This window comes from Balaenoptera acutorostrata, chromosome 14, assembly GCF_949987535.1.
Source record: "Balaenoptera acutorostrata chromosome 14, mBalAcu1.1, whole genome shotgun sequence".
Classification (NCBI taxonomy): domain Eukaryota; kingdom Metazoa; phylum Chordata; class Mammalia; order Artiodactyla; family Balaenopteridae; genus Balaenoptera; species Balaenoptera acutorostrata.
In genome coordinates, this window is record NC_080077.1 from 297299 (window position 1) to 304921 (window position 7623).

Genomic DNA, 7623 nt, shown 5'->3' on the forward strand with positions numbered 1-7623 from the left:
CCCTTCATTCTTAAAGGACATTTTCTGAATTATATAGGATTCTGAATTGACAGTTATTTTCTTTTAACACATAAAATATTAGGCCACTTCCTTCCAGCCTCCATGATTTCAGATGAGAAATATGTTATTATTCCAACTGTTTTTCCCCTAAAGGTAGGATGTCAGTTTTTCTCTGGCAGACATCAGGAGTTTTTTTTTTTTTTTTTTTTCTGTGTCTTTAGTTTTCAGAAGTTTAATATGAGGTGTTTTGATATGGATTTTAAATTTATCCTGTTTGGGTTTGCTCATATTCAGAATCTGTAGGTTTATGTCTCTTGCTAAATTTGAGAGGTTTTCAACTCTCATTTATTTGATTAGTGTTTCTTTTCCTCCTCTTTCTCCTCCTCTTCATTCCTGGTTTGTTCTCTCTGCAGAATGTGGGCCGGCAGAGAGACACTTCCTGCTCTGTGTTGTCTGTGAGGACGCCCTAGAGAGATTCCTGACCACAGTGGGGCCGAGGCCCTAAAGACGGACTTGAAGAGGCTTCTCTTGTGAAGGAGTTCTGTAAATGCAGTTGAGAGCAACCAAATCATCTACTAACAAGTTGTGTACAGATCACTCAGTAACTGAAGCGCAGGTATACACACATCAAGCACTTACAAGGAACGAGTCCACATGTGGCTCTGTGTTAACACCATCTCTCTTCACCAGGGCCCGGGTGTGGCAAATGTCTGGCCAGGACTTGCCCAGGTCAGCTGGCTCTGTGATGTCGACCCCCCACCCCATATGCCGGTTCATGGTCCACAATGGCCACTGACATCATAACTGATATTAAAATCCTGGAGACTGCAGTCCCCACAGTTGCTGAGTTCAGGTAAAGGCACACATGCCCTGTCAACCTGGCTCTGCAGCTCCCTGCCCTGCTCCACAACCAATGCGTGAACCCGTCATGGGCCAGCACCTGGAGCAGCTGCCAGGAACACCTGCGCTGGGTCTCCCCGTGCCAGGCTTGGGAGGAGGGGTGGGGTACAGCTCTCTGGGACTTTTGGTGAGAAAATGTCTGAAGTCAGTGTCATTGGACAAGACTTCCTCTTTCTTCACACTCACGGTTTGTGGGTGACTCCCCGTCCCCCCAGGATCAGGCCACCCAGAGGCTTGCTCTTTAATTACTTCATGGCCTTGTGTGTGACCTACAGACCCTTTTGTGAGCAGTGGGCTTGTGTGTTTGGAACAAGTGGTGACACCAGCGTGGAAGCTGGCCCTGTAGGGTGGGCGCAGTGAGGTACCTGTCGGGGAGTTTGTCCTGCTGAAGCAGGACGGCCTCATACAGGTTTGCAGCGTTGTTGAGAAGATATTCTCCAGGCAAGAGGGACTTTTAAAGAAGTCACAAAGTAGTATTTTTTAAATCTTTTGCCTATAAGAAAAAGGCAAGTTCGTAATGTTTGGGGGGGTGGGGGAGGGGTACGAATAACTAGAATGTGAATGACAAGGAATTAACAAGTGAGAAATGATTTTCCTTCATGCTGAGCAGAATTTAGCAAAAGGCCCCAAATTGGAGCATTCTGCATGAGATTCCACTGAAATTGCATAAGGCCTGTGAAACATTCCAGTTGATTGGTTCTATGTATCTTTCTCTCTTGTTTTTTAGTAAGAAAATACGGAGCAGTTATTCTTGTGCTGCAGTCTGCTCAGGGTGCTTGCGTACTGGAGGGGGATCTTCAGAGAATGTGGTCAGTTTGCGGGAACAGGAGGGACCCCAAGGCTGTGGGCACACGTGGTAGACTGAGAAGGGGTGCACCAAGGACGGAGAGTCAGGACTTAGTCCTCACGGTTCAGAGGTGCTGAGATCTGCAGAGCTGAATCTATGGTTCTCAAGTTAAAATGGGAGAAGATAGAGTAAAATTATTGCTTTTTAAATCTTAGTAGGTTCCAGGTATGATTTCTCTTTTTAATCTATATTCACAGCCCTGAGTCAACTTTGGAACTCTGCCTTCAGGGCCAAACACGTTTTGTGGTCGGTCTGCTTCTTCAGAGCTCACTCAACAGCATCCGTGCATCTCTCTGTGCCTGGTGGCGGGCGGGCGCAACTTGCATCTCTCTGCCCCAAGGTCACCCTGGTTGGCCCCCGCCCAGCAGTCTCCAGTCTCCCTGGAAACCCCCCGCCCGTGTCCTGATTCTGTGTGCCCCCCCAAAGTAAGTGTGCTTCCTGCTTACCTGGGGGCTCCCTGCCTCTCGAGACAGACCAAGTCCTGGAGGTCAGCGGGCCCACCACTGCTTCTGGAACCTGTCTACATACGACGTACGTGCAAACACGCAGGAATTTTCTGGAACATGGACCCGAGCGTTTGATCACAGAGGCCAGGAAACCAGCCAGCAGTCCTGACTCGCTTTCAGGGCTGGGCTGGAGGGTCAGGTTTCCTGCTCGCCCCACCTGGGGTGCAGGTCTCACCATTACCTGGGTGCGTCCGGGTGTGTTCTCTGGCTGGGCAGAGCTCAGGTCGTCTGCATCCTTTGCAAACGAGGCTGCCTGCTCGGAACTGCCGTCGGTGGAGTGGATGCTGTCCTGCCCGGGGTGGGGTGGGCGGTCTGCTCGGGTGCTGGCCTGGCTCCCGGGGCAAGCTGGTTTTGGTTTTCCTCAGCATTAACGCAGGAGAGATCTTCCAGTAGGCCGGGCGGCTTAACGATAAAGCTGGGCCTTCACACTCAGGCACGTGGTTGGGCTCAGCCCGAGGTCCCCGGTGAGTTACGCTGTGGGCTGCGGTCTGGGCAGCAGCCTCGGTGGGCCTCCCTCTGGCTCGCAAGTCCTCCTCCCCGCAAGGTCCTCGCGACCCTTGGGTGCTCCGTGGTCCCCTGTGTCTGCACTTCCCACCTGGGGACTTCGATGCTCCCAGCTCCCCGGGGGGTGGAGGAGGGCACCCTGAGCTGGCTGGCGTACCCCCCACCTGGCCGTGGAGGACGGGCAGCTCGTGCAGAGGGCAGGAGGGGGGGTCTCTGCCCTGCTGGGCTCCACTTGACCTGTGGGGCCTGTGGCCACAGGTGCAGCTCAGAAGCAACCTGCCCCCAGGGTGTGGCCGGGCAGGACCAACAGGGCAGGGCTCGGTGTCCCAGCTGCAGCGGTGCCGCCTCTCCTAATGGGAGCTGGGTTGGCACGTCTGAACGGCCACAACCAAGCCTCCAATGCGGATTCCCGGGAGGGGGTGCTTCCCCTCTGCCTCACTGCAAGATAGGGGAGACGGACCCCCAGAGAGCGTGCTCAGGCCCTTCCAGGCATGACCCGGGAGGCAGCTGATGGCACAGTGGCTTCCGGTAGCCCCGGGACCACAGCTGGACACGAGGCCTCATCGCCAGCCCCGAAGGTCTCCACCTGACGCTGAGCCCAGAGCCAAGCCCGGCTGTGCTGGGCTTTGAAGGAAGGACGATTCAGGGCCTCAGAAAGGAGGTGGGAGGGGCCCTTAGGAATGTGAGAGTGAGCGGGGAAGAGGAGTGAGGCGGGGGAGACGGCAGCGGACCTGCTCCTGGGGGGACGGCCTTGGACACTGACGGGGCTGAGGTCAGTGAAGATCCTGCGGGGCCGGGAGCTGCAGGCACCGGGTGGGCGAAGCTGGGCGGTGGCCCATGGCGGCTGCAAGGCCAAGGGGATGGGCTGCTGCCCGTGTGACGGTCCGCGTCCCTCCGTCCCTCTAACCGCCTCTGGCCGCTTTGAGAACGGGTGTCCCAGGTCGCCGCGGGGCGGCTTCCTCGCCGTGCTGGCTCTTGAGGAAGTAGGAGGAGACTGGCTTCGGGGGAACGAGGTCAAGACCTCGCGGTGGGGAGGATTTGGAGTCAGGGCCATGTGCGTGTTGGTCCTAATGTAAAGGTCAGATCCTGGGTCCCCCTCCAGCCACTCAGCTCTGTCCTCACTCACCCAACACCTGCCATGTGCTGAGGGCCGTGAAGATAAATCACACACAGGCCTCAAGCTCGGGCGCTGCGGAGGCGAGAACACAGGTAAGGGGGGCACGTGGGGAGCGGGCCCGGGAGAGCCGAGGGGCGGGAGTGCGTCTCCCGCCCGTGAAGACCCAGGAGGCGCCTAGAACAGACAGGAAACGCTTGTCACGGGAGGCCCTTCTCTCTCGGGATGTTGTTCAGACCCAGACAGCAGAGACGGAACGCTGGGGACTGTCCTCAGACATTCCCGCAGGAAGAGAGCGGCCCCGGTGCCACCCTCTCCGTGTCCCGTGAGGCTGCCTGCGGCCACCACGTCCCACAGGGGGCAGGGCTGCCAGTCACCTGCCCTCTGTTGTGGTGACGACGTCTCGGCCCTTCCCAAGGACGCTCATCCCTGCTCCTGCGCCCGACCGGGGGTCCGCCGGGGGCCCAGCCTTGGAGTTCAGGTCAGTTCACGGTCTCAGCGCTTGGGAAGGCCCCCCCGGCTCTCAGGCGGGCCTGGCGCGCTGCTGTCCTACAAGGACTTAACACGGCCGTGACAGTGGCTTCGGCGCCTGGCGCGGCCCGTGTCCATGGCGAGCGCAGCTGCTCACCGCGTCCTGGGTTCTGACTTAGCCGTGAGTTGGCGGTGGGTCCTCAGGCTCCTGGCTCGGTGCTTCCCCGAGCTCTTCATGTCTCCCCAGAGGCTCAGGTGGCTGCTGCCATTTTCCCAGAAAAAGAAGACTGGCCCAGGAGGCTCTGGATGGTGAGGTCGGTCGGTGGCCCAGGCTCCCGGGCTCACTGCTGAGCTGGGGCCACGAGGGCACTGGGCTGGTGAGAGAAGCCACCGGGTCCGCTGCTCCTTGGGCCGAGCCCTGCCTGCCTGCTGGTGACAATGAGATAAGATGCCTGAGACTACGGAGCCGTCGTGTGGTCTGAGCTCCCCACGCGTGTTGGTGCTCCTGGGGCCCTGAGACTCCCCGAGTCATTGTTTTGCACAAATGCAGCATTCTCCCGAGAGCAGCGCCCGCGGGCCGTGTGCATGTGGACAGAACGCGTGTGGGGCTGAGCGTGGTTCCCGCGCCGCGTCCCCCTGAGCGAGGGGGAGGCGTGGGCTCAGCCTGCAGGGAGGGGGGACGGGCATTGGCAAAGGCTTCCTGGAGAAAGTGCTCTGATGACTGACTGGGGTCTATTTTAAAGGGGGTGATACACTTGTTTCCCCTTATTTGCTGCAGGCGAGTAATGGCAATTACCTTTCCTGAACTTCTGAAAAGCATAGATACACCATAGACATCCCTGAGATACTCCATGATTATTGAAGAAAAAGTCATTAATTATTTAACTTTTCTGGTTGAGAGAGGAAGACGAAGACCTGGAGAGAAGGGGTGAGTTGCCCACTGTCCCGGCCGCAGTAAGTTCTGGAAGTGAGAATAAGTCCCCTCCTGTTTGCCACACGCTCTAGCTACTGGTGGCATCTCTGCCACAGACAAAGACAAAAAACACTGGTGGAGAAGTTCACCAGAGCCATGACAACGCCCAGGCTCAGGAAGGTGGCGGCAGACCCCCATCGGCAGTCCCAGGGCCAGCGGCCCCTCACATGGCTCCAGCAGGCGGTCACCACAGCCATGGCCTTGCGGCCTGGCCCTGATCACGCCCCTCTGTTTACTGCAGGCAAACCTGCAGCACTTCCTCATGTAAATGAGCCCAGTCGCACAATGGGGCCTGTTGCTTTGCTGGGAAGTGCTGGCAGCAGTGGGGCTTTCGGGGCTGTCACTCTGGTCTTGTCCTCTCCTTTCTTCCCCAGGCCTCTGGATAACCAAGTGGGAGATGGAAATGAGGGGGGCGTTCCTTGGCTGTTGAAGTGGGTGCATGTTTGTATCTGACAGAGCCACCCCCAGGGACAAGGTCTCATGTACTTACAAGAGGGTGGCGGGATCTAAAGCCCTTTCCGATCCTCAGTCGATGCTGACAGACAGGCGCTGGGAGCAGGAAGGGGGCGTGCTGCGCCGTCCAAGAGAGCGCTGCGGTCCACCGTGGGCCACTTCTGCGAATCGTACTCCAGAAGTCCATCTGGGACTGGGAACATGGCATAAAATACTAATATTTTGATTTTAATTATATCTTTTATCTAATAATTCAAGCATTAAAATCATCCATTTGTTTTTGTCACATGTTCTGAGATAAATATCGTCATTACCACCACCACCATCACCACCATCACCATCAGCATCATTACCATCATCACCATCATCATCATCACCATCAGCACCACCATCACCATCAGCACCACTATCATCATCAACACCACCATCATCACCACAACCACTACCACCATCACCATCATCACCACCATCACCACCATCACCATCATATCATCACCATCAGCACCACCGTCACCATCAGCACCACTATCATCATCAACACCACCATCATCACCATCATCATCATCACCACCACCATTACCACCATCACCATCATCATCACCACCATCATCGAAAGACCTCTATCAAGAACCTGAGAGCACAATGTCCTTTGGCCTGCAAGATACAAAGAGAATCGCACAGATGTACTTGCCCGTTATGACTAAAAGCTATTAGAAGGACGATAAGGCACCTGTAGCTCATATGTTTTTAGGACATGAAGAGAAATACAGAAACAACATGAAATAAGGATAAAGCAGAGTAACTCTGAAGGGAAAACACTTGTTTTGAGGAGAAAGATACACACATCTTAGGCGCAAACCCAGTGAAGTTCTACAACGAGCACCGTGGGATGATCATCAGCGGCCAGTTTCCAGGAGCCTGTTCCTTCTCCACTTTGTCACTATGTCCTTCCCCCTCAACCTTGAATAGCCTGACTGCTAACCTTTAGATTAGCTTTTCCTGATTTTGAACTGTGTATGACTGGAATCAGACAATATGTATTTTGTGTATCTGGTTTCTTTCCCTCACACTATGTGAGATTTATGCTTGTTGGTGCCTGCCGTTGTAGATTCTTACTGCTGAAGATAAACCACAAATTATCCCTCTACTAACGATGAGCATTTGTGTGGTTCCCAGCTTTGGCCTATTAAAATAGCACTGCCGCGAACATGCTGTTTGATGGGTCTATACCTCAGGGCAGAATTGCTGGATCATCAGATAGGCACCTACTAAAGGCTTTGTTTTCATGGATACTACCAAGTGGTTCCACAGGGTTGTACCGATTTACACTGTCATGGTGGTGAGTGAGAGTTTCAGCTTCTCTACCTCCTCACCAACACTTTGAGTAACTTTTTAAAGATATGGCAACAGTAACATGTGGACAATTACAGTAATAGCAAAAGGAGTGCTTCGTAGAAATAATAACAGCAGATGCTTTGGACCATGAACATAATAAATGACGATTTATTATATGACATAATAGGGATAAATATATCATCTAGCTGGGTTGTGAGTACCCAGCACCTTGCACAGTGCCATCCAATCTCGAAAATCAATAATTATGTGTTGGTGCCTCAATATGGGTTCCGTGAGAGGAGCAGGGTCGCTAATCAGTGTCCCTGGATGAGGAATTTGTTGTGGGGACTGTGGCAGAGCTGAGGGAACCAGTCTAGAAGGGAAATGGCGATCAGAGGATGCCACAACCTGTTGGTCTGAGAAGCTGAGCGTGTCCGGCTGCTGTGGATCGAGGGGACACCCAGGGAGACCCAAGGAGGCTGTGCTTCCGTGCGGTGTGCAGCCAAACATCCGGCGCTGG

At 54.5% G+C, this 7623-nt stretch overlaps 1 long non-coding RNA gene across 1 annotated transcript in view; it reads left to right on the plus strand.

The window, feature by feature from the left end:
• Nucleotides 1-7041, plus strand: part of LOC130704749 (uncharacterized) — a 34906-nt gene extending 27865 nt beyond the window's left edge. The window contains exons 2-7 of the long non-coding RNA XR_009005212.1: nt 414-616; nt 691-853; nt 1628-1709; nt 1945-4352; nt 4590-5270; nt 5690-7041. This is a non-coding gene — a long non-coding RNA (uncharacterized LOC130704749). The remainder of the gene's footprint in view (nt 1-413; nt 617-690; nt 854-1627; nt 1710-1944; nt 4353-4589; nt 5271-5689) is intronic.
• The last annotated feature ends 582 nt before the right edge of the window (nt 7042-7623 follow it).